General features: G+C 39.5%; 1 pseudogene; it reads right to left on the bottom strand.

Moving 5' to 3' along the window:
* LOC124605209 overlaps positions 1-27,124 on the bottom strand; it is an 83,615-nt pseudogene that overhangs the window by 36,909 nt on the left and 19,582 nt on the right.

The raw sequence follows: 27,124 nt of genomic DNA, 5'->3' as shown, positions 1-27,124 counted from the left end.
CACAATTCACCTATACACACTTTTCACTCATTGATTTTCTTTTTTCAATGTCATAAATATTTTGCTTTCACAGACTGCTGTGCTTTGAACATAAAATTGTAGGAACATCTGCCTCACATGTCACTTTTTTTTTTATTATTAAAGAATATGTTCCTTGCTCATTCCTATTTGCTTCTGATACATTTCCATTCTCACTTTTATTTTCTTTTGATCCATTTCTTTTTTCTTTGATAGACAAGTCAAACAACAATGGCAATATGTTGCAGCCCCCTGTGTTTCACCCTACTTACTACGAACTTACTTTTCTTAGCTTCCAATTTTATTAGTCATTTGGTTTTTAAGATACTTAAATTAATTGTTTGACCCTGTATTTTTATATCTTATTTTACCTTCGGTTGATAAAGGATTTCTGGTATGCTCACAAAGAGAGAGCTGATTTTCCCACCCCTCACCCCCCTTACCTTGTCCTGAAACAAACTTATCGCCAAGGATCTTGCAGTTTTTTTCCTATTATTAATCTCTTAGTCTAGTCATCAATGTAAAAGTGTCAGTTGTTGGTCCCATTGTCTAATAATTTGTACATTTATACACATGAAGTTCCAATTTTTATTTGGAACATATAGACTCTGATAATCATGAATCACAGTTCAAATGGCTCTGGGCACTATGGGACTTAACATTTGAGCCAAGGCAGGATTCAAACCTGCGACCGTAGCAGTCGCGCAGTTCTGGACTGAAGCGCCTAGAACCGCTCGGCAACGGTGGCTGGCGAATCATAGTTACCATCACACGGACAGAAATACTGTGTTAACTTTAATACAACATAGGGACGTAGCTAAAAATGTCTTTACATAATTTCCAGTTCTGATTACTTTCCTTTAATTTAATCTAACAAATAGGTTAGTGTAACATGATGTTGACAGAGGCAAATTATATATACTCACAAATTATTTAGCTAGAGGTATCTGGTTTGTATGTCTGGGAGGGAGGAGGGTGCAAGCTGAAAACTTCAAGAAAAGATTACTCATTTCATACCTGCTGGATTTAACTGCAGTTTATCTCTTCCATATACCAACCACATACCTAATGTGCATGGCAAACAGTTTGAAAGTATTATTCTATACTCAGCATTTGGAACTATCAGTTCCTTCATGAGAGAGGAAAGAGGGATAAGTTTCTGAAGGTCTGAAAGGTCACTCGGACTCCACAACTAATGTGAGGACAAGAGGAACAAATGTGTCTATAAGAAGTTTTGGAATTTCACCTCCTGAAGGTAAAATACTGATCAGTCTGTCAGTCTTCTAGTAATTTTATGGTTTCCTCGCATGAATTTTCACTTGGACATGATTATTCTATGTTTCATCACTCACCTGAGAGATATCTCTGAATTCCCAAAGAGACACACCTTCAAATTGCCATCAGCTGTTATCGGTAAACGGTTGCACGTGCCACAGAAGTGTTCACTCATTGAGGTAATAAATCCCACACGTCCCTTGAAGCCCGGGACATGGTATGCCTGCAAAAAGAAATTGTAAGAAAATAGGTACTGCTGTTGTGAAAATACTATAAATGTGTTGCTCACCAAGTGGAGGAAGGAGAAAATGTGCATTAAGGGGAGTTTGAACGCCCTATCCTGACAATGTTACATTTAGTGACTTAACTTCCCCGTACTTCAGGAACAACTGTAGCCATTGACAAGAAACTTTTACAGGACATTAAACTATATGTTCTGAGTCTTACAATAATTGCATTTCAGCCACTGCTTTTGGAAATACAATTTTTTAATTACACAGTTAAAATTTTGTGTACCTTTTTGTATGCTATTCTAAATAATTTTATTTATACATAACATTATGTTTTTCTTTTAGTTCAGAAGACTCAGGATACATATGTCATTACTCCCTGAAAATTTGAATTCGCTACTTGCCGTAGTTTCGGAGATTTAGGGAAAAATGCAAGAGAAAATGTAAATTTTCAGGAAGAGTTTTTAAAGTTTCAATAGACTGTAACTCAATATATGCTTAACATTTTATTTTTAGTCACTCAGAAGCACCCTGCACCATACTGTATATCATCCTCTTGATCTTTTTTAAGTTTTTTTGTTTTCTTCTTTCTGGACTCCGTAGTGGCCAACTGTGCTGCATACTCTGCTTTACCAGTGCAAACCTTGTCCATCCCTTCAAATTCTCTGATGAAGTTTGCTCCAGAATTAATTCCCATATGTTGTAGCACTTTCATGCTGCCAATGTTGCCATCATTAAAAGCAATAACAGCATGACTGACCCCCACTTTAGTGTCTTCATTACAAGAAAAACATTTTTTGGTCTACATCTACATCTACATCCATACTCCTCAAGCCACCTGATGGTGTAGGCTACCTTGAGTACCTCTATTGGTTCTCCCTTCTATTCCAGTCTCGTATTGTTCGTGGAAAGAAGGATTGTCGGTATGCCTCTGTGCGGGCTCTAATCTCTCTCATTTTATCCTCATGGTCTCTTCGTGAGATATACGTAGGAGGGAGAAATATACTGCTTGACTCCTCAGTGAAGGTATGTTCTCGAAACTTCAACAAAAGCCCATACCAAGCTACTGAGCGTCTCTACCGCAGAGTCTTCCACTGGAGTTTATCTAACATCTCCGTAATGCTTTCATGATTACTAAATGATCCTATAACGAAGCATGCTGCTCTCTGTTGGATCTTCTCTATCTCTTCTATCAACCCTATCTGGTACAGATCCCACACTGCTGAGCAGTATTCAAACAGTGGGGGAACAAGTGTACTGTAACCTAATTCCTTTGTTTTTGGATTGCATTTCCTTAGGATTCTTCCAATGAATCTCAGTCTGGCATCTGATTTACCGATGATCAACTTTATATGATCATTCCATTTTAAATCACTCCTAATGCATACTCCCAGATAATTTATGGAATTAACTGCTTCCAATTGCTGACCTGCTATATTGTAGCTAAATGATATGGGATCTTTCTTTCTATGTATTCGCAGCACATTACACTTGTCTACATTGAAATTCAATTGCCATTCCCTGCATCATGCATCAATTCGCTGCAGATCATCCTGCATTTCAGTGCAATTTTCCATTGTGGCAACCTCTCGATATACCACAGCATCATCCGCAAAAAGCCTCAGTGAACTTCTGATGTCATTCACAAGGTCATTTATGTGTATTGTGAATAGCAATGGTCCTACGACACTCCCCTGCAGCACACCTGAAATCACTCTTACTTCGGAAGACTTCTCTTCATTGAGAATGACAGGCTGCATCCTGTTATCTAGCAACTCTTCAATCCAATCACATAATTGGCCTGATAGCCCATATGCTCTTACTTTGTTCATTAAATGATTGCGGGGAACTGTATCGAACACCTTGCAGAAGTCAAGAAACACAGCATCTACCTGGGAACCCGTGTCTATGGCCCTCTGAGTCTCGTGGACGAATAGCGCGAGCTGGGTTTCACACGATCGTCTTTTTCAAAACCCATGCTGATTCCTACAGAGTAGATTTCTAGTTTACAGAAAAATCATAATACTCGAACATAATACATGTTCTAAAATTCTACAACTGATCGAGATTAGAGATATAGGTCTATAGTTCTGCACATCTGTTCGACGTCCCTTCTTGAAAACGGGGATGACCTGTGCCCTTTTCCAATTCTTTGGAACGCTACACTCTTGTAGAGACCTACGGTACACTGCTGCAAGAAGGGGGGTAAGTTCCTTCGCATACTCTGTGTAAAATTGAACTGGTATCCCATCAGGTCAGCGGCCTTCCCTCTTTTGAGTGATTTTAATTGTTTCTCTATCCCTCTGTCATCTATTTCAGTATCTACCATTTTGTCATCTGTGCGACAATCTAGAGAAGGAACTACAGTGCAATCTTCCTCTGTGAAACAGCTTTGGAAAAAGACATTTAGTATTTCGGCCTTCAGTCCATCATCCTCTGTTTCAGTACCTTTTTGGTCACAGAGTGTCTGGACATTTTGTTTTGATCCACCTACCGCTTTGACATAAGAGCAAAATTTCTTAGGATTTTCTGCCAAGTCAGTACATAGAACTTTACTTTCGAATTCTTTTAACGCCTCTCGCATGGCCCTCCTCACATTACATTTCACTTCACGTAATTTTTGTTTGTCTGCAAGGTGTTGGCTACGTTTATGTTTGCTGTGAAGTTCCCTTTGCTTCTGCAGCAGTTTTCTAACTCGGTTGTTGTACCAAGCTGGCTCTTTTCCATCTCTTACGATCTTGCTTGGCACATACTCATCTAACGCATATTGTACGATGGTTTTGAACTTTGTCCACTGATCCTCAACACTATCTGTACTTAAAACAAAACTTTTGTGTTGAGGCGTTAGGTACTCTGATATCTGATTTTTGTCACTTTTGCTAACCAGAAAAATCTTCGTACCTTTTTTTAATATTTCTATTTACGGCTGAAATCATCGATGCAGTAACCGCTTTATGATCGCTGATTCCCTGTTCTGCGTTAATTGTTTCAAATAGTTCGGGTCTGTTTGTCACTAGAAGGTCTAATATGTTATCGCCACGAGTCAGTTCTCTGTTTAACTGCTCAAGGTAGTTTTCAGATAAAGCTCTTAAAAAATTTCACTGGATTCTTTGTCCCTGCCACCCATTATGAAAGTTTGAGTCTCCCAGTCTATATCCGGCAAATTAAAATCTCCACCCAGAACTATAACATGGTGGGCAAATCTACTCGAAATATTTTCCAAATTATCCTTCAAGTGCTCAGCCACAACAGCTGCTGAGCCAGGGGGCCTATAGAGACATCCAATTACCATGTCTGAGCCTGCTTTAACCGTGACCTTCACCCAAATTATTTCACATTTCGGATCTCCATCAATTTCCTTCGATACTATTGCACTTCTTATCGCATTAAACATGCCTCCCCCTTCACTGTCCAGCCTGTCTCTGCGGTATACATTCCAATCTGAGTTTAGAATTTCATTACTGTTTACATCTGGTTTCAGCCTACTTTCTGTCCCTAGTACTATGTGGGCATTGTGACCGTTTATTAATGAGAGCAGTTCTGGGACCTTTCTATAGACGCTCCTGCAGTTTACTATTAGCACATTAATATTGTTATTCCCTGCTGCATTTTGTCTATTCCTACCTTGCCGCATCTCAGGAGGTGTCTTGTCGGGCCTAGGGAGGGAGTTCTCTAACTTAAAAAACCCACATGTGCACTCCACACATACTCCGCTACCCTTGTAGCCGCTTCCTGCATGTAGTGCACGCGTGACCTATTCAGGGGGACCCTACATTTCTGCACCCGATAGCGGATGTCGAGAAATTTGCACCCCAGATCTCCGCAGAATCGTCTGAGCCCCTGGTTTAAGCCTTCCACTCGGCTCCAAACCAGAGGACCACTATCGGTTCTGGGAACGATACAACAAGTAGCTAGCTCAGATTCCACCCCGCGAGGCTTTCCGCCTACACCAACTCCGCTAACTGCCTGTACGAACTGAGGATGACCTCTGAACCCAGACGGCAGGAGTCATTGGTGCCGACATGAGCAACAATTTGCAGTCGGGTGCACCCAGTGCTCTCTATCACTGCCAGCACGGCCTCCTCCACATCTCGGATGAGACCCCCGGCAAGCAGACAGAGTGAACACTGACCTTCTTCCCCGACCTTTCCGCTATTTCCCTAAGGGGCTCCATCACCCGCCTGACGTTGGAGCTCCCAATAACTAATATACCCCTCCCCCCATGTGCCTGCTCGGACCTTGCTGAAGGAGTGGCCACATGTCCACTCACAGGCAGAACGGGCGATGCCACACGGCCAGCCTCCACACTGACCCTCCGCCTCATGCGCCGCGAATGCCGCTGAACCCGCCACTCCCCTTGGGAAGAGGGTGGCCCAACCGTGCCCGGTAGCCGCAAAGATGTCTTGACAGCAGGGTCAGTGGGTGAAGCATGTAATGTAATACCTGGGGTGTACCATGCAACGCACCAGACTCCCCACTGCCGCTACACTCTGAGGCAGCAGCCTGAAGATGGCTAACCGCGGCTTCAACACATTCAGCTGTTTGCGAACAGTGGCCAGCTCCTCCTGTGTCCGTACACAGCAGTCACACATCCTATCCATCATAAGAAATCAATTTACTGTAGAGAGTTAATCAACTTATAACTAGACTGCTAATTCACTAAAGGCGGCTGATAGTTGACTAAACTGTGGTTACTAGACACTTCCTGTAGAAAACAATGAAAATAGCACTACCTGTCTCTGGACTGTATTGAAAACAAACACTAGCACTACTGGCACTATGGCTGACTAAACGGACTCTCTCTGACTGTATTCAAAACAAACACGAAATCTATGGAACACTATTACTAGCACCCGACAATTAAAGCTTCCTAAAAGCAAAAACACACGGAAAAGGAAGTGACAAGTAAGCAAAATAGAGTTAATACTTCAATTAGCATAGCTCGCTGCACAGCAGACATGACGCAGATGGCAGTTACAACGACACTGACACAATAAGATTATTGAACGACTCATTGGGATTTTGAGTCTGACAATGCAGACACTTCTTCAATAATTCAGGATTGCCAGGTCTCTGTAAACAGGTTCTATGATATCCACAACTGCTGCTGGGATAGAATGTTTATGGCTGTATGACCTGTTTGAGTACTGGGCATTGCGGTAATTGCACCATGAACCAGATCTAGGAGGGCAAAGATGGTGTACTGGTTTATCATCAGCTGACAGTCTCTGGAAGAAGGTAGCCCATACTGCCTGCTTCATTTTCAACAAATCCTCAGTATTATTTCTAATGGCAATCTCATAATACTGTTGTAGTTCATCAATCATGTTGTCTGTCAGCCTGCTTCTTATGGTCTTACCACCTGAAAGTTTCTTGTCTCTCAAACTTTGTTTCAACTTCCTCAATCTGGTATCCATCCTCTTCTGGACATGAGCAACACATTCCAGTTCTGTGATAAGCTTCTCACCATAAGGCTGAGTGGCTACTACACTGTTATATGCATTTGAGTCTGCATAACCTAAGAACTTAGTGTAACACACTCCCCTTTAGTTTACAGATCGATTATAAATTTCAACAGCTGCACAGGCCTCCGTACGACTAGTTGTCCTTCATAACTTCTGTCACAGATATGCCCTTCTTCATGCCCTGATTTATACTTATAACAATGTTTGGTTAAAATCTGGAAATCTATTAGCTTTCCAGTATCAACACTGGTCACTGTAGCAACAGAATTCTTAGAACTGCAGCTACGCTTCCACCAAGTGCCCCAAAAGCTACTGATATGACAATCATACCATCGTTTATTTCAGCAGCTTCATTTGCAGCACCCTTAATTGACTCACATGCAGTGGATTTCACAGCAGCTCCAATAAATCCTGCATACTTGTCCATTTTACAAAGTGGGCGTGGCATATACATCACGACACACATTGTTTCTGCTGCAGTGTGTCCTTTGCCAATAGCTCTCAATCCATAAAACCACCTAACATTTATGTCAAAATAATTATCTTTACACTTATCAGAATTCCAAAATGAATGAGTGTATTTACAAATGGCAGAATTAATGGTAAGTTTCCTGGCTAGTCCATTTGATACCTCAATGTCTTCATGTAAACTAACTGGCCCTCCACATAGATACAGCACACACATTCACATAACACCCCTGTTAGGATGTGCAAATGTATCAGAATATAACCTAACCTACCGTTTACATGAGTTTTGTTTTGAGATAACTGTGTTATCACTATGTTTTATTTTAATCTTCGAAGCACTAATGGGTGTTTCGCTAGATACTCATGAGTTTGCCAGTATTTCATTGTCTGCAACTTCACACACCACATGCTGAACACAATGTTTCTCTTTATTCAAAAATTTATTACCATGAAACCCACATTTCTTAAAAACACTTCATTTTCGAGTCATACTTTTTGAGAGATTTACCAGTCTATTCCTCACTTCTCCTCGGAAAAACGTTAGCACTTCGATATACAAAGCATGTTTATACTATGAAAAGATACGATACTATTTTTGACAGTGCTACCAATGCAAACACATAATTTAACCTTTATAACACAGCAATCCACAGCTTTCTACAGGGTAGTCCATTGATAGTGACCGGGCCAAATATCTCACGAAATAAGCATGAAATGAAAAAACTACAAAGAACGAAATTCGTCTAGCTTGAAGGGAGAAACCAGATGGCGCTATGGTTGGCCTGCTAAATGGCACTGCCATAGGTCAAACTCATATCAACTGCATTTTTTAAAAATAGGAACCCCCATTTTTTATTACATATTCATGTAGTACGTAAAGAAATGTGAATGTTTTAGCTGGAACACTTTTTCACTTTGGGATAGTTGAGGCTGTAATAGTCAAAAATGGTTCAAATGGCTCTGAGCACTATGGGACTTAACTTCTGAGGTCATCAGTCCCCTAGAACTTAGAACTACTTAAACCTAAGGACATTACACACATCCATGCCCAAGGCAGGATTCGAACCTGCGACCGTAGCGGTCGTGCGTTTCCAGACTGTAGCGCCTAACACCACTCGGCCACTTCGGCCAGCTGCTGTAATAGTCACAAACATATAAGTATGTAGTATCACATAACTTTCCGCCAGTGCGGACGGTATTAGCTTCGTGATACATTACCCGTGTTAAAATGGACCGTTTACCAATTGCGGAAAAGGTCGGTATCGTGTTGATGTATGGCTATTGTGATCAAAATGCCCAAGGGGCGTGTGCTATGTATGCTGCTCGGTATCCTGGACAACATCATTGAAGTGTCGGGACCATTCGCCGGATAGTTACATTATTTAAGGAAACAGGAAGTGTCCAGTCACATGTGAAACATCAACCATGACCTGCAACAAATGATGATGCCCTAGTAGGTGTTTCAGCTGCTGGGGCAGCTAATCCACACATCAGTAGCAGACAAATTGCGCGAGAATTGGGAATCTCAAAAACGTCGGGGTTGAGAATGCTACATCAACATTGATTGCACCCGTACCATATTTCAATGCACCAGGAATTGCATGCCAATGACTTTGAATGTCATGTACAGTTCTGCCACTGGGCACAAGAGAAATTACGAGATGATGAAAGATTTTTTGCATGTGTTCTATTTAGCGATGAAGCATCATTCACCAACAGCGGTAACCTAAACCGCCATAATATGCACTATTGGACAACGGAAAATCTACGATGGCAGCGACAAGTGGAACAGCAGCGACCTTGGCAAGTTAATGTATGGTGTGGCATTAAGGGAGGAAGGTTAATTGGCCCCCATTTTATCCATGGCAATCTAAATGGTGCAATGTATGCTGATTTCCTGCGTAATGTTCTACCAATGTTACTACAAGATGTTTCACTGCATGACAGAATGGCGATGTACTTCCAACATGATGGATGTCCGGCACATAGTTTGCGTGCGGTTGAAGCAGTATTGAATAGCACATTTCATGACAGGTGGATTGGTCGTCAAAGCACCATACCATGGCCCGCACGTTCACCGGATCTGACGTCCCCGGATTTCTTTCTGTGGGGAAAGTTGAAGGATTTTGCTATCGTGATCCACCGACAATGCCTGACAACATGCGTCAGTACATTATCAATGCATGTGCGAACATTACGGAAGGCAAACTACTCACTGTTGAGAGGAATGTCATTACACGTATTGCCAAAGGCATTGAGGTTGCAGACATCATTTTGAGCATTTATTGCATTAATGTGGTATTCACAGGTAATCACGCCGTAACAGCATGCGTTCTCAGAAGTGATAAGTTCACAAAGGTACATGTATCACATTGGAACAACCGAAATAAAATGTTCAAATGTACCTAGGTTCTGTATTTTAATTTAAAAAACCTACCTGTTACCAACTGTTCGTCTAAAATTATGAGACATATGTTTGTGACTATTACAGTGCCATCTATCACAAACTGAAAAAAGTGGTCCAACTAAAACATTCATATTTCTTTATGTATTACACGAATATGTAATAAAAAATGGGGTTCCTATTTTAAAAAACACAGTTGATATCAGTTTGAGCTATGGCAGCGCCTTATAGCAGGCCAACCATTGCGCCAGCTGGTTTCCCCCTTCGAGCTAGACAAATTTCGTTCTTTGTAGTTTTTTCGTTTGACACTTATTTCGTGAGATATTTGGCCCGGTCACAATCAATGGACTACCCTGTATATAAAAAATTACCGATTTTATTAGGTCTTGAAGTAATGCATGTAAAAATTTTAACATTTTCAACTGGTGTAGATTATATTTTAGAAAATAAAATGAAATACTTCTCACACAAGTTTATAAGTAATATACATATCATTTTATTTGGAAAATGGCAAATTTTATAATCAGATAAAAACCCGAAAAAGTGAAAAAGAATGTTTTCCCCTTCTAACTCCCCTTAAAGTTATGGAAATGTGTAAGCTTTCGGAGCCAGTGGCTTCTTCTTCTGGCAGAAACAATAAGGGGACGGAAAAGGGAAGAAAGAAAAGGATTGTCAAGGTTTAGGAAATGGGGAGAGTTGCAGAAAAGCTGCAGAGAAACCCAGGCCAGGACAGACTTACTGAATGGGATGAGAAATATGTAACTAAACCAGTCTATCTCTCATACCACCAGCAGATGTGAAGTATTCTTGTGATTGGTAGTAAGTCATAAACATTAAATTATTTTCAATGTATGTTCATACGTAATACTGCACGTACCTTTGAGGTATCATTGGGCCCATTGGGAAGAGGATCAAAATTAGGCCACTGCTTTCTAATTATTTGGAGCATTTCACAAAATGAGACCATCTTCCCATCATTCCATTTGTTGCCGCTGAAAGGCATGTACTCGATAAATCTTACATCAACATTTTTCTCTTTTGTTAACTCCACAAAACTGCACACTTCATCTTCATTAAAACCTCGCATTACAACACAATTTATCTGTGGAAGAAAGTCACCATTAAAAATTTGGTATCAGATAAAGCATGGTTTAAACAGAGTTTGAAAGACTTTTTGATAGATAACTCATCCTACTCTATAGATGAATATCTTAACAGTGGCTGTTAGGCCAGCTTAAATAAGAATGTCTGTTAGATTTCAGTTCTGAGAGCACTTTGCCATAACAGTCAAGATTATGTACTTTTTGTTTGATAAATTTATTAATAGTGCATAACAATGTTTCAGTCTGACAGCGTATCAATTCTGAAAATATTAGCTGTTCCAGTTTGTATTGTATTCACCTAGTTTGACAATCTCCTGACAAATGATCAGGGTATTCAAATGTTTTATATTTTTTATGTTATACTTTCTGGCATGTTACTCACCCATGAGAATCGTCTCATGTTTTGGGTCTTGGAACAAAAGCTGAATCTAATCTAATCTAACCTACAAAATAATGGTTCTACAAGTCTGTTGTTATATTTGTATACCTCACTGATTCTGTTAAATTAATCTTTTTCTCTCTTTTTAGAGAATGTCTGAATTTATCTTAGCATGCCAAGCTGTTAACCTTCTTAACAATTTATGAAAATTAAACTACATACATCTCCAATCTTTTTCCCCACTCCAACGCACACATCTTTTGCTGAAGGTATTATTTTAACTATTACATGAAATTAAGAAGCTTTCTTGAAACTGTGCTGCCATTTGTGAAACAAAGTTAAAAGTGTTCTCAAGATAAAAGGTCTTCACAAAAGGAGCATTTAGTATCTGTGCAGGTGGTAATACTGACAGCCATCATATAAACAAGCCCAAATGGTAGAACATCCTGCTTTACACATACACGCAATGGCAGAAAAAAGGAAAAGAGCACACCTTTCATTCAAGCATTGAATATATAAACTGATGAGACAAAACACTATGACCTCCTGTTTGATAATGTGTTTGTCCACTGTTGGAACACAATACAGCAGTGATTTTGTGTGGGACAAGTTCAACAAATTTCAGGTATGTTCCCAGCATTATGTGAGGTATGTTCCCAGCATTATGCAGCACCGCATGTCTAAGCACAGGTCATGTAATTCCCATAAATTGCAGATCAGTGGTTTCTGGGTGCAGAACTGGTATCTGATAGCATCGCAGATGTATTCCATCATATTCAGAAGGGGTGAATTTGATTCTGGCCTCGTGACACTGAAAGTCATATTGTTGAAACATGTCACCTTCATTAGGGACAGGGTGCGGACAGTGCACAATAATGTTCACACAGAACAAAGCTGTTATGGAGCCTTCAGTTACTACCACAGGACCCATAGAAGACCAGGTGAATGTCCTCCATAGCATAATATTGCTCCCACTGGCCTAAGTCTGTAGCAAAGTGCACCTTTCAAGCACCAATTCACTCTGTTGACAGTGTATGTGCACAAAACCGTCAAGCAGGTGTAATGCGAAACTCGAATGATTCAACCAGATGACACATTTCTATTGATTCACTGCCCAATCTCAATGCTCCTGAGCCACAGAAATTGTAATTCAACTGTGTTGTCAACATGGGAACATACAGGGGTTGTCTGCAGCAGAGCCCTATGTTTAACAATGTGCAATGGATGGTGTGCTCTGAAATACTCGTGTTTCCACCAGCACCGTGTAGCTTCCTCAGCTGAATGTCATCTTTTTCAAAGGAACCATCCCAGAATTTGTCTTAAATCATTTAGGGAAATCAAGGAAAACCCAAATTTTGGTGGCCCGATGGGACTCGGGTCCGTTGTCCTCTCGAAGGCAAGTGCACTGTTTGACCACTTTGGTGGCATGACCTAGTCTTAATTAAGCCAGAAAATCTTGGGAAATGCTGACAGATTTAAGATATAACAATTTAAAACAATCCTTTCATGAATTTCACTACAATTTTCTGCTCTTTTGAAAAACAATTTCTTTTGACTGTTTTGATGTTGTTTAGTATGTGTAAATAATGATGGCAGTCTCTATAAAAGGGCAGTTCGGCTTTTAAGTTTAGTTATACTGTTTTAAACTACATCCTTCATCTATTTGTCCACCCAGAAGTGCTATAGGATGTAACTTGAAGACTATGGTGAGGTGGTGGGGGACAGTCATGTGTTGAGGAGGAGGTGCTGCCAGAAATGAAGTGTGTGAGGTGAAGTTATTGACACTGCATACAGGGAGAATAAAAATACTCTATTCCATATTCATTCACAATCTACGTCTGCCCCCATATGGTTTTACTTTTCTCCAATAAGAAAAAAGAAATTGTCAGTAACTGTCTCTATAAGGTCTTAAAAGGAAACAAACAATAGAAAATCTAGGCTGGAATAATGACCATATTATAAAAAAATACATTGCTATTCACTGTACACAGGAAATGTTAGGTCACAGACAAGCACAACAAAAAGACTACTAAACACGTAAGCTTTCGATCAGAAAGTCTTCTTCGTAAGTGGACAAAACACACACACACACACACACACACACACACACACACACACACACACACATATGACTGTTGTTTCTCCCATGATGCGCAGTTGCTCCCAGTCTGGCCCTAGCAGCCAGAGACCGTGGTCATGTATGTGTGATCTGCATTTGCGCGCATGTGTGTGTGTGTGTGTGTGTGTGTGTGTGTGTGTGTGTGTGTGTGTGGGAAGGGGGGGGGGGGGGGAGGTTTGCACCAAAAGCTTACGTGTTTAATGGGTGGTGTATTTTTTTTTTTTTTTCCCCCTGCCTGCAACACAACATCTACACTATACAGTGAGTGCCAATCTATCCTTTTCATAATACTGTCGTTACCACCTTGCCAAGAGGCATATTGTGGAGTAATCCGAAGGGCTCTACTAATTTGTACAAGAGGAAGGAGAGCACAATCTCAATGTAAGTTTTTAGAAAACTGGTATGTGCATTACTTCTGCAAACCTTTCAGAAAGGACACAGTATGCACTTCATCCAGCAAGATGAGTAATAAACAATATTAGCAATACTGCATCAAACTTGTTCACTTTCATCTTTGGATTAAACATTTGATTTCAGAGAGTACAGAATTTGACAGAATCAAATTTTGGGGATATGTGGAACTGGGACAACGGCATATTTTTTACCCATTCACAAACTAAGCACTGCTGATTGCTACTTTTATTGTGTCTGCTGCTGCAATGCATATATGAAACTGTAAGTGCAGCATCTATGATGGAATAAAATGTTATACAAATGAAACAAACAGGCACAGTGAAATAGAGTAGTATGGCTCATCATTTCGGTCTCACAGATTAGCAGGTGTTGACTTGAAAGATAATACTTAAGAAGTTGAATCCAAAGGAGAGGATGTACCGTATTTACTCAAATGTAAGCTGCATTTTTTCCGGTTTTTGTAATCCAAAAAACCGCCTGCGGCTTAGAATCGAGTGCAAAGCAAGTGGAAGTTCTGAAAAATGTCGGTAGGTGCTGCCACAACTAACTTTTGCCGTCGAATATATGTAGCGCTACACAGGCATGCTTCGTAGGCACAAAGATAAATACTGGCGCCAAAACCTCTGCGTCAGTAAATAAATTAAAAAAAAAAGGTGGAAGACGATTTTCATACATTATCCAACGAAGTAAATATAAATTCCGTATTGTTCATCTTCGAATGTAGCAGAACTTCAATGTATTACGAAAATCCGACTGGCAAGACTGTTTCAGATGTTTGTCAATATGGCCAACTCTACGTTCTGAATTTTTTCCTACCTGTGAGAAGAGATGGTTGCTTATAGGAACCTGATGAAATGTGAATCACATGCAGTATTCTCTTCATCATAAGAGTAATACGAATATAAACATGTTGCCACGTATTCTTTCGTGTTTGCTGCTATCTTATTTAAATCCTGTCTGCCTAATAAACTACGAAACTAGAGTGAGACAACAGCAAATGTGGAAGAATATACGTATCGTGTCATGTTTATATTCATATTATTCTTATGCCTAATAGTGATACAGTCAGAACTGAAGCACGGCAACTGACTAGATTTTCAAATCTGAGATGACTCTAATTTCTGTGCAGAATTTGGTGTACTAAAGAAGCGGCCGCAAAGATTTTCAAACGGAGATAAATTTTCGCCTAACTCTCGTTCAGAACATGTTCTATCATATGCAGTCTATTATTTGGTTCTTGTTGATCATTATTTAAGAAAGCAGCAGTGTAAGTAACAACAAATAGTCTCTTGCCATTGTTTCGCTAATGAGATGATTTCTCTCTCTTTTTTTTTTTTTTTTTTTAATTGTAGGCGGTGGTAGCGTGCATAAAAGCAAGCCATGCCGCGAGCGACGACAGGCCGCAAACACGCACTATCAGAATGCGACAAACAATGCATGACACAGTACAGTAATGTATTTTCAGCTTAGAGTGACATAAACGCCTATAACAAGGAAAACGGCACTTATCAGATCAAAGCAAAATAAGCAATTGATTCAAACCAGACGAAGCACGTGAAAAAGGAAGGGTACCAGTATAAATACGGACGGAGGGCCTGACGCATAGCAAAGGCTACCTGGTAAAGCTTAAGTGCTAAGCTTACGACTCGAACCAAACTACTGTAGCTGTATCGTCATTCATTCGACCTAAATTGTGTCTCATATTACAATGGACCAACTTTGTTTCGATTTGGAGGTGCGGCCTAAAACTTTTCTCTCCCCTTGAACTTCGAGTCTCAAATTTCAGGTGCGGCTTAGATTCGGGAATTTTTTTTTTTCCTTCCTTTATTTCGAGTCTCATTTTTCAGGTTTGAGTGCAGCTTAGATTTGAGTAAATACGGTAGGTGGTATTTCACCTAATTCTGACTATGAAATAAAACAAAGTACGGCAGGGAGCTCTGACGAATCAAAGAGCAGCGATGAAGATTCTGATGAATAGTAAAGTATGAGTTAAGAAATAAGATGCTACTGAGATCGTAAATTTTTGTTGTGTTGATGAATCTGTTAACAAACATATTCAAAAATGCACTGAAACATTGGCACATGTAGTGTTGGGAGGTGATAAACTGTCATTACGGTTAGAGGAGCTACGTATTTCTTGCTGTTCTACTCCTACATGACACTGTATCTGAAGGTACAGAATGAATCTTCACTGGCTAGAGAAATGGGTAACACAATTTTACAAGTCTCTGCTGTCATGTAATCTCTTCAGGGAAATCATGACTGTACTAAGATTCGGTTTGTGGTTGACAAGGTCAGAGTCATTAAGAAATGCAAGGCAGCTACCATGTCAGTCCTAGAAGAGAGAGACGTAGCAAACTGTCAAAGCATGTACATTCTCGGTCCATATGTTTGTGGTGATGTAATAACCAAGTAATACTGAAGTGTGATCCAAGTCGCACAAATATGGCTTTAATAATAACCTCCGAACAATATGCCTCTAAGGACTCAACAAGACACAGAACACTGATGTGCACATTACAAACTAGAATCACACAGAGAATCAGTCAGCACTGTTCCACACTAATATATGTGCGAGTCACCAGCAGATGGTATGGCAGCGACCGCGCCACACGCTTGGCTCCCAGAGACAGAATCCAGCAGCCAGCCTGCAATGATCAGTGGGTGACCAATTTAAAGACGCATGTACGGCAACACCACTCTCGGTGCACTCACACTGACATGTACTAGTAGCACGATACAGCAGTGATGAGCAGTAGTACCCCTCCTGTCTTGCGCGCCTTTTATCTGGCTCTACAATTTACTTTCCTAGACCCACACAAATGCCTGATCCTCCTAATTCAATTTGCTCTGCAGACTATTTAAAATTCACAAAGAAAAAGGAGCCAAAATTGCACTTTGTGTGCCAGTTACTTTCCAATACATTGCCACCAGCTGATCTTATTTAAGAATACTCAACTTTCGTAGCCATACTTACAGCACATCCTTTGCTTCCTGGCCTAAATCCAAGTTAACTACCAGCCCCCCTGCCCCCCCCCCCCCACAAACACACGCCCCTGCCCCCCCCCTCCCCCCCCCTTTTAGCTTGGAAGGTAGAAGACGAGGTACTGGTGGAAGTAAAGCTGTGAGTACGGGTCGTGAGTCATGCATGGATAGCTCAGATGGTAGAGCACTTGCCCACAAAAGGCAAAGGTCCCAAGTTTGACTCTTAGTCCGGCACACACTTTTAATCTGCCACGAAGTTTCATATCAGTGCACACTCCACTGCACAGTGAAAATCTCATTCTACAAACCTATTGTTCGTGTGCCTATCAATGAGACAGTGCTTCTACCTTTTGGTGAGCCATCTGCTTTATTCCTAAATAATTCGTAATTTTCAACAGAAACTTTCCGTACGTTATTATTGCATCCTACATTACAATATGCAATTTCCACAATATGTGGTCATCTGTGAATATAATGGGGGTAACAACTGTAGGAGACCAAAAACTGACTGCAGTAAGCAAGTTCAAGTTATTGTACGCTGTAGTAGTTACGCAGAGGTGAAGAGGGTCACACAGGATAGGCTAGCATGGGCAACTCCATGAAACCAATCTTCAGATGGAAGATCACAACAATAAAAACATTTGATTCAGCATACACCAGACTCCAAACAGCGTACACAACCTGTATGCTCAGAAACACAGAAAATCATATTGGTTCCATCAGCAGGAAACTTCAACCCGTAATTGTTATGGAACACTGCGGCGATTTTGTTCATTAATAAAACCCAAAACTGGGGAGTAATAAGAGAGTATTGTTGTAACTTCTTATCAACCTCGTTACCAAAATACATATTAAGAAGACTGGTAAATTGTTATTTTAAAGGGGTCACTCCAAAGCGCCACGAAAGTATTTGAGCAATGTATAAAATTAGAGAATCGGTGCACAATATTGAAAGTCTATCTACATTATCTATATCTGCATGACTAGTCTGTAATTCACAATTAAATGCTGGCAGAGGGTTCAGAGAACCACCCTCAACCTATTTATCTACCATTCCACTCCCCTACAGCATTTGAGGAAAAACAAACACTTCAATATTTCCGTACAAGCTCTGATTTCTCTTATTTCATTACAATGATCATTTCTCCCTATGTAAGAGGGCTCTAACAAAATATTTTCACATTCAGAGGAGAAAGTTGATGATTGAAATTTTAAGAACCTAATCCAGCAAAATGCTTTTGCTTTAATGACTGCCACCCCAATTCACATGTGATATCTGTGGCATGCACTTTCCTGTTTCCCAATAATACAAAATGAGCTGCCTTTCTTTGAACTTTTAAATGATGTCCTCTGTCAGTCCTATCTGGTAAGGATCCCACACCATGCAGAATACTCCAAAAGAGGACAGACAAGTATAGTTGTAGATAGTCTCTTTAGTAATCCTAATCTTCTAAATGTTTTACTATTAAATCACAGTCTTTTGTTTGCTTTGCCACCGCATTATCTATGTGAGCATTCCAATTTAAGTTATTTGTAAATGTAATTCCTAAGTATTCAGTAGACTTCACAGCCTTTAGATCTGTGTGAATTATCATGTAAACAAAATTTAGTAGATGCCTTTTACTACTCGTGCAGATGACATAAAAATTTTTATTATTTAAGGTCAGTTACCACTTTTTGCATCATATGGATAGGTAGCCTAAATCATTTTGCAGTTCATTTTGATCATCTGATCACTTTACAAGACAGTAAATGATTTGCGAGACTGTAAATGATAGCATCATCTAAGAGGACTGCTCAGATTCTCTCTTAAATTGTTAATGTAGATCGGCAACAGCAGGTGGTCTATAACACTTCCTTGAGGAATGTCAGATATCACTTCTTTTTTACTTGACGATTTTCCATCAATTACTATGAACTGTGACCTTTCTGACAGGAAACCACACATCCAGTTGTACAACTCAGACAATACTCCATAGGCACACAATATGATTAGAAAATGCTTGTGAGGAACTGTTTCAAAAAGTCTTCTGGAAATCTACAAATATGGAATCAATTTGAGATCCCCAGTCGACAGCACTTATTACTTTGTGTGACTAAAGAGCTAGCTGTGTTTTAAAAGGTCGATATTTCTGAATCTATCTTAGCTATTTATCAATGAATCATTACCTTTGAGATAATTCAAAATATTCAAACACAATATATGTTCCAAAATCCTAATGCAAATCAACATTAGTGATATGAGTCTGTTATTTAGTAGATTACTCCTCTTTTCTTTCTTGAGCATTGGTGTGACCTGAGCAACTTCTCAGTCTCTAGGTATGGATCTTTATCAAATGAGCGGCTATATATGATTTCTAATGGAGCTATTGTATCAGCATTCTCTGAAAGAAACATAATTGCTTTATGACACTGAGGAGAGCTACTACTAAGTTACTCACAGTTGCAGTTGTTCTTGATTTGAATACTGCAATATTTACTTTGTTGTCTTTGGTGAAGAAATTTCAGAAATCCGTGTTTAGTAACTCTGCTTTAGTAGCACTGTCATCAGTAACATTACCACAGCTATTGCGCAGTGAAGGTATTGGTTGTGTCTTGCCATTGGTGTACTATACATTCAACCAGAACCTCTTTGGATTTTCTTCCAGATTTCAAAACAAAGTTTCACTATGGGAATTATTAAACACATCTTCCACTGAAACCCACCCTAAGTTTCGAGCTTCAGTAAAACATCGCTAATCTTGGAGATTTTGCATTCTTTTAAATTTTGACATGCTTTTTTTCATTGCTTCTGCTGCTGAGTTTTGACATATTTTGTGCACCACCCTTTTAATTTATTTGGTATCCATTCAATTTATTTGGTATATATCTCTTAATTGATGTCGATACTATTTCTCTGAATTTAAACCATCTCTGGTCTACACTTACATAGTCAGACTTGAAGGAGTAGAGACTTAGTAGAGACCGTCATCTTGGAAGGCATCAAGTTAATTTTTATCTGCTTTCTCATTAAATGCCCTATTGTGTACGGCTGAAAATTAATAGAGATAAGGCAAACAGAATGTGCAAAGTAAGTGGAAATTACTCGTCTCTTCCCCGATTACAGTGCAATAGAAGATACTACAAGATGTTGACAGATTGCCATATCTTGGTAGCTTTATATGTAATAATGAGGTCACAGTTGCAGAAATCACCAGCAGAACTGGAAAATCAGTCCATATGGCAATTAGGTCTGTAATATGTCAACAAAGCTTTGAGTGTACTCCTTTATTGTTTATATTTGTGAGACTTGGAAAATGTCAGTAAAATCAGCACACAGTCTCCATATTTTTCACCAACAATGCTAGAGATGAATTCTGAAGATGTTAACCCAACCAAGTTACAAACGATGTAGTGCTGAGAATACGAGGTCTACACAGCCTGCACAAAATTATTGTTGAAAGAAGACTGAAGATTGCAGGTTATGTTCTACACATGTAAGGTGGAAGAATCCCAAAATCAACACTGTTGTGGAAATCAATGGACAGATACAGATGTACAGGAAGACCTTTTAACACCTGGAACTTTTGCAATGAATCTTCAATGCATGGACACAAACTTGGAGGAAGGTGAGAACTTGGCAGCTGATCGAGTGAACTAGTGGAAACCAGTTCCTTGTATGGTACACAGCAAATCTGAGTAAGTTAGTAAGTAAGTAAGTAAAGTAAGTACAACTGGGGATTTTGCAAAACTGTTGGATGATCGATATTATTGTCTAGATTTGACACTGTTGGACTTCTACCTTTTCCTTGATGTGTATTCTTCAAATTGTGAGTTTTATGAGAAAGCTGATAGGTACTTACCAATCAACCTTCCCTCACACAAACTGACATTGTCTCTTTATAAATTCTACTGTGCTAACAATTATCTACTGAGAATCCTCGACTAGGTCTCCACAGCTCAAATGAGCCAGTTTCTTTTAAATTTCTGTCTTTGGCTATAATTGTCTTCCAAGTATGGTGACACAACATCCTGTCATGAAACTTTTGCCTTTACATTTGTTTACTTTTCTGGACACTGCCTTTTTCTGCACTGTGCACCAAATACACTATGTGAGTAACGCCCAAGCTCCAACAACCAATCGTGAACTGTAAACAGTTGTACACTCTACCAGGGCACATAACAAACAATTAACATTTGTGTTTTAGTGTTCTAAGCTGTGAGGTCATCAGCGGACAAATAATTTAGTACCTATTCCTAGGCAGCCGGAGTGGCCGTGCGGTTCTAGGCGCTACAGTCTGGAACCGAGTGACCGCTACGTTCGCAGGTTCGAATCCTGCCTCGGGCATGGATGTGTGTGATGTACTTAGGTTAGTTAGGTTTAATTAGTTCTAAGTTCTAGGCGACTGATGACCTCAGAAGTTAAGTTGCATAGTGCTCAGAGCCATTTGAACCTATTCCTGACGTGCAGTTGTTTGGAACAACGACTGACATGATCCAAAATATTACTTTCTTTTATTATAGCTTCACTTTTATTTTGTCTAATGATTACTAATTTCAGTATCAAATTCCATCATCAAGCCACTATATGATCAGAAAGCATAGTGTATCATTAAAATATTGTTTAATAAACAGATTACCATTATATCATCATTCCTTAAAGTAATGTCCAAACTGGAAGGACAGATGATTAACGTTGAGTATATACAAAAGTCAGAGTACTGAACCGGATATGAAAGAAGGAAAACCAGAAGGGCAGTGAGAGACGGGTGCCTTCTATCACCTTACTTCCTTAATATGTTCATCAAGGAAGTAATAACAACAACAAAGAAAAGATGACAAGAATCAAAAGGTAATTTCTGGAATACTCCAAGGAAATGTGATAGGGCCATTACATTTACAATGTATATAAATGATCCAGTAGAAAGTGTCAGAGGCTCCTTAATATTGTTCACAGGTATTACACTCGTCCATAAGAAAGTGTCAACAACAGAAGACAGTATCAATTTGCACAATGACCTGCAAAGGATTGGTGAATGATGCAGGCTCTGGCAGTTGACCCTGCACATAAATAAATGTAACATATCACACACACACACACACACACACACACACACACACACACACAGGAAAAGAAATCCAATACTGTACAACTACACTATTAATGACAAATTGCTGGAAACAGAATCTACCATAAAATATCTAGAAGTAACTATTCAGAGCAACCTTAAAGTGGAATGATCACACAAAACAGCAATAGAAAAGCAGATGCCAGACTAACATCCACAGGAAGAATCTTAAGTGAATGTAAATTACCCCTGTGTCCTTACCCAGTACGACTGACAGAAGAGAGAAAGAAGATCCAATGAAGTGCGGAGTGTTTTGTCACAGGATCATTTAGTCACTGTGAGATCATTACAGAGATGCTCAGCAACTCCAGTGGTAGATGCCATAAGAGAGCAGTTGTGCATCACGGAAAGATTTACTACCCATGTTTCGAGAGAGTAGTTTCCGAGAAGAGTCTGACAACATAATAGTTTCTCTCATATACAATTCACGAAATGATCACGAGAAGAAAATTTGAGAAGTTAGAGATAATACAGAAGCGTACTGACAGTCATTCTTCCCAAACACTGTTCACAAGTGGAACAAGGCAGAGGGGGTCAGTTGGTGGCATGAGACGTACACCCTGTCACACACAGTTAGGTGGTTTTTGGAGCATGATGTCGATATGGAGACTTAATTGCATGCATATACACTGCAGATTGACGACATCACAATAGTAAATCAGAGTAGGAACTAAATAAAATGTTTCAGGCCTTAAATCAAGAAATGGTAAAACTAAAGCTAAAAATGAATACAAAGAAGACAAAAGTTATGGCTACAGACAAGAAAGGAGGTGGAGGCAGGACTGACGCAAGAACAGGCAATGAGCAACTCAAGAAAGGAACTGAAATTCACTATCTCAGTAGCATTTTGCAAGAAAACAATCAATATTTCAAGGCATTCAAGAAAAGAATAGCACAGGTGAAGAGTTCCTTCCAAAATAAGAAGAAGCTGCAACTGAATAAACATATCAGCTCCCACATTAAGAAAATATTTGTAAAGACCTTTGTGTGGAGTGTTCTGACACACAGATGCAAAATCTGTACATTAGAAAAGCCAGAGGAAGCTCACCTCAAACCTGCTGAAATGTGGTTCTGGAGGAGAAGTACAAGAACTAGCTGCATTGACAGAAAAATTAAAGGAAATAGGAGAGAAGAAGGAACCACTGAAAGTTATAGGCCAGAGCAAAGCAAAATACACTGGACACTTAACTGGAGATGATAATCTTTTAAAAAACATTTCTGAAGGCAAGATCATAGGTAAGAAAACAAGGGGATGACTGAGAACATCCTACTTAAACAATATGATCAATGAATGGGATTTTCTTCACACATGGAGATGAAAACAACTGCTGAAGAGAGGAAGCTGTGGCTGCAGAGACAAGGTTTAACCTTTTGGAAGAGTAAGGACCAACTAATACAAAATATGATTCTGCATGGCAGCTACATATGGAATAAATGACAACTTCTTGTGTGCATTCATCAAGTCACTTACCCCAGTAGGTGTCTTATCTACTAAAAGTAAAAGTCACTGTTGTGCTTTCAATAGATGTGAACTGCACCCTGAAAATGGTATGTCTAGTTTGCAGTTGTACAGAAGCTTTTTATTTTGCAAAATGGTTCAAATGGCTCTAAGCACTATGGGACTTAACATCTGACGTCATCAGTCCCCCAGACATAGAAGTACTTAAACCTAACTAACCTAAAGACATCCCTGCCTGAGGCAAGATTCGAACCTGCGACCGTAGCAGCAGCAGCATGGTTCTGGACTGAAGTGCCTAGAACCGCTCGGCCACAGTGGTCAACTTTTATTTTGCAAAGAAATTTTTGATAATAAGATGAACTGATGCTGGTACTCGCTACTGAAACCAGTAGTACTTAGACACAACAAAAGTGTGACTACAGAATTAAGAATAATTTTTCCAAACAATTGAGTATTTTTTTCAAAACAACACCACAATAGAGGAAACTTATTTTAAACTAAAGACACAAAAGAAAAAAAGAGAAACTGTAAAGATCTTGAGTCTCATAAGACTCTCTTGGGAGGAAAATATAAGATATTTAATTGGTAAACTTGCAAGGCATACTTTTTTATGTTGTATAAACTACGAAACTGTTAGCATCTTCAGCTAAAATTTACTTCTTCTGTCTTAATATACCTTCCTTCACTTTCAGCTGCAGTGTGGAGACAGGGGTGAGGGTGGGAGCGGGGATGGAGTCGAGGGTGAGGGCGTACTGCTTTAAAATGGTGATTCTTGTATTGATATTCTTAACAACAGATTTATATCTCTTGCTTATGAAAGCCTGCATGCGATGACAGCTGCACTAGTAATACCTTCACAGGGTCGTATTCAAGTTACAAGGCTAGATCTATGCCAGCCATGGCACGCTCCCAGCCTTTCCTCCTCGTGATCTGGTTGTAGCATTGGGACTGCAGGGTGTCTAAGCAGATGTTCAGACCGTCAAGCCCTGCCCTCTGCAAGGCAACCAGCTGTCTTGTCAATATGAGGCCATCGGTTGTCATTAAGACACTTTCGAGATCTTTTATTTTCTTCAGGGCACCTGTGAAACAGCAAATTATTCTAAACAAACTGAAACAAATAATTTGTAACATTTCTGCTGCATATGAAACAAAACTCCAGTTGATAAATTGAAAATACAAATTCCTTAAAAGTTAACTGTACATTTGCCCTAATACAAAGAGATAAGAAGGGTTAATAAACTGAATTGAAGAATGCAAGTTAAGATAGCAATGAAAAAATAATTAGAGGCATAAGATCACCTACTGCAACAGAGAAATGGGAATCAATATGAACCATTACCACTACTGTCAACTGATTCCATGTCTCCATGCACACTGTATAAACCACTGTGGGTTTGTCCGACAAAGTACATTGTTGTACCACACATTATGGTTTTTCCCCATTCAGTGTTCATGTGGAGTGTGGGAAGAATGATTCTTTAAATGGTTCTGTGCATGCTGTAATTAATCTTGCCTTCATGGTCCCTATAGGAGTGATACATATGTGGTTATTGTATAATCCCTAAATACCTCGCTTAATACATGTTCCTGAAATTTCATAAGTTGGGTTTTGTCATATATTTGGCGTCTATCTTCACTTGTCTGGCATTTCCAATTTTTAGTAGCTTCTTGATGCTCTCCCATGCATCAAATAAATCTATGATCAATCATGCTACACTATTTTGTATACATTCAATGTCTGCCATTAGCCTTATTTGTTATGGGTCATACTTAAGCAATATTCTAGAATGGGCCACACAAGTATTTTGTAAGCAATGTCCTCTATAGACTGATTGCATTTTCCAGTATCTTACCAACGAATTGAAGTCTGCATTCTGCTTTGCCTACAAGTGAGTCTATGTCACCATTTCATTTCATCCAGATATTTGTATGAGTTGACCAATTAAAACTGTGATTATTTGATAATGTAGTCATACAATACTGTCTTTTATTTGTTTTGTGATGTGCTCCAATTTACATTTCTGAAAACTTAAACTCAGTTGCCCATCTTTGGACCAATTTGAAATGTTATGATCTGACTCAAATTTGTACAGATCTTTTTCAGGCAATAATTCATTATAGACAACTCTATTATCCAGGAAAAGTATGAGGTTCCTTATAATATCGTCTTCCAGAACATTAAGGTACAACATTAATGTAATGGTATAAATTACTATAACTGTATAAATAAGTTTATAAGTGTGTAAAATACATTGAACTATTTGTTACAACAAAACATTGTACTGGTATACTCAGCAAGATGTTAAATCAGCAGATAGCTATATTTTATGTGCAACATTTTGTGTACAGCATATATGCTGGAAAGGATTTATACCCAAATTAAATAAATCTGAAGAAATGGTAGTGTGTCTCTGGAAAAAAATCCATAAAAACTCATACAGTCCAATTTGCTATTATGTCACTGTTACTGAAATATAATACAAAGTAACTGAATTCGATGAACATTCTCAGAGTGCAATATGCCTCAGAGTGAAATGCACAGTAATGTCAACATTATTTTTCAAGGCTATGTTTGTGAAAATGGATGACAGCAAACCGCACATTTTGTTCTCAATCTGAGGAAGCATTATGCACTGTAAAACACTGTACTGCTGTTCTACATAAAAGCTGTCTCATTGCCAACATCTTTCCCCTGCTGGCTGTTCTACACTTCTCATCACTGATTCAACACGTTGTAAGATATTTTATGCTGTATGACACCACAGTCCAATCTGGTAAGGATAGCATAAAAATAATATATGAATTTCAGTATTGAAACTGGAACAGCAGAACAGCTCTCATCACACTGGATATCAAATCGAGGTTGGATTACAGCCATGGGTACATTAATTCATGCTACTCAACTGTATGTCATATGTCGGAGTTCATCAACTGTAGTGGTTGGCGACTGGTGGCTGGCGACTGGTGGCATACCCATCTCTTGGCATCCTGTGTACAGACGTTCTCCACAGGTGACAGATTTGAAGAAAATGCTGGATATGGCAACAGTGGAACACTCTCTGTATCGAGGTAGCTCAGTACAGCTCAGGTGATGTGTAGTCTTGCATTATCTTGTTAAAAGATAACATCATGGAGCCCTTGAAAATACGGCACAGCGATAGGCCTTAACAAAACACAAATGCAATGGCTGCTGTCCAAATTACTGGCTATGTGAACCAGAGGTTGTGACATGTATCCAGTTGCACCCCATACCATCACATCACATGCTGGACCCGCATGGGAATGACAGGTACAATCTGGCCAGGTCTGTTGGCATCAGAGCCTCCACACACAAGTACATCAATTGTGACGATGTTACAGAACCGAGACTCATCTGATACGATGACACAGTGCCATTCCTGTGTCTGGCATTGTTGTTAGTTGCACCGCTGTCAGTTCACCTCTCTCTAGAGCTGCATTAAGGGCTTGACAGTCTGTGCTGCTCCAGATGCCATCACATTGTCTGTGTGGATACTTGTCTCACTGTATACAAGCCCACTTCCTGACTAAATGTACACAACTTCACTGCAGGATCACGTACGCATGAGCAAACACTTGTCTGCCCTCTCAGGTGCTAGTTGGGTGGCACTACTGAGGCCCTGCAAGGCATTTAGCATGGCCCTCCTGAACCTACCAATTCTATGTTCGCACAAAATGA

The sequence above is a fragment of the Schistocerca americana genome, chromosome 3 (assembly GCF_021461395.2).
Source record: "Schistocerca americana isolate TAMUIC-IGC-003095 chromosome 3, iqSchAmer2.1, whole genome shotgun sequence".
NCBI lineage: Eukaryota > Metazoa > Arthropoda > Insecta > Orthoptera > Acrididae > Schistocerca > Schistocerca americana.
Note: the sequence above shows the minus strand (reverse complement) of the source record. Positions and strands in the feature narration are given on the sequence as shown.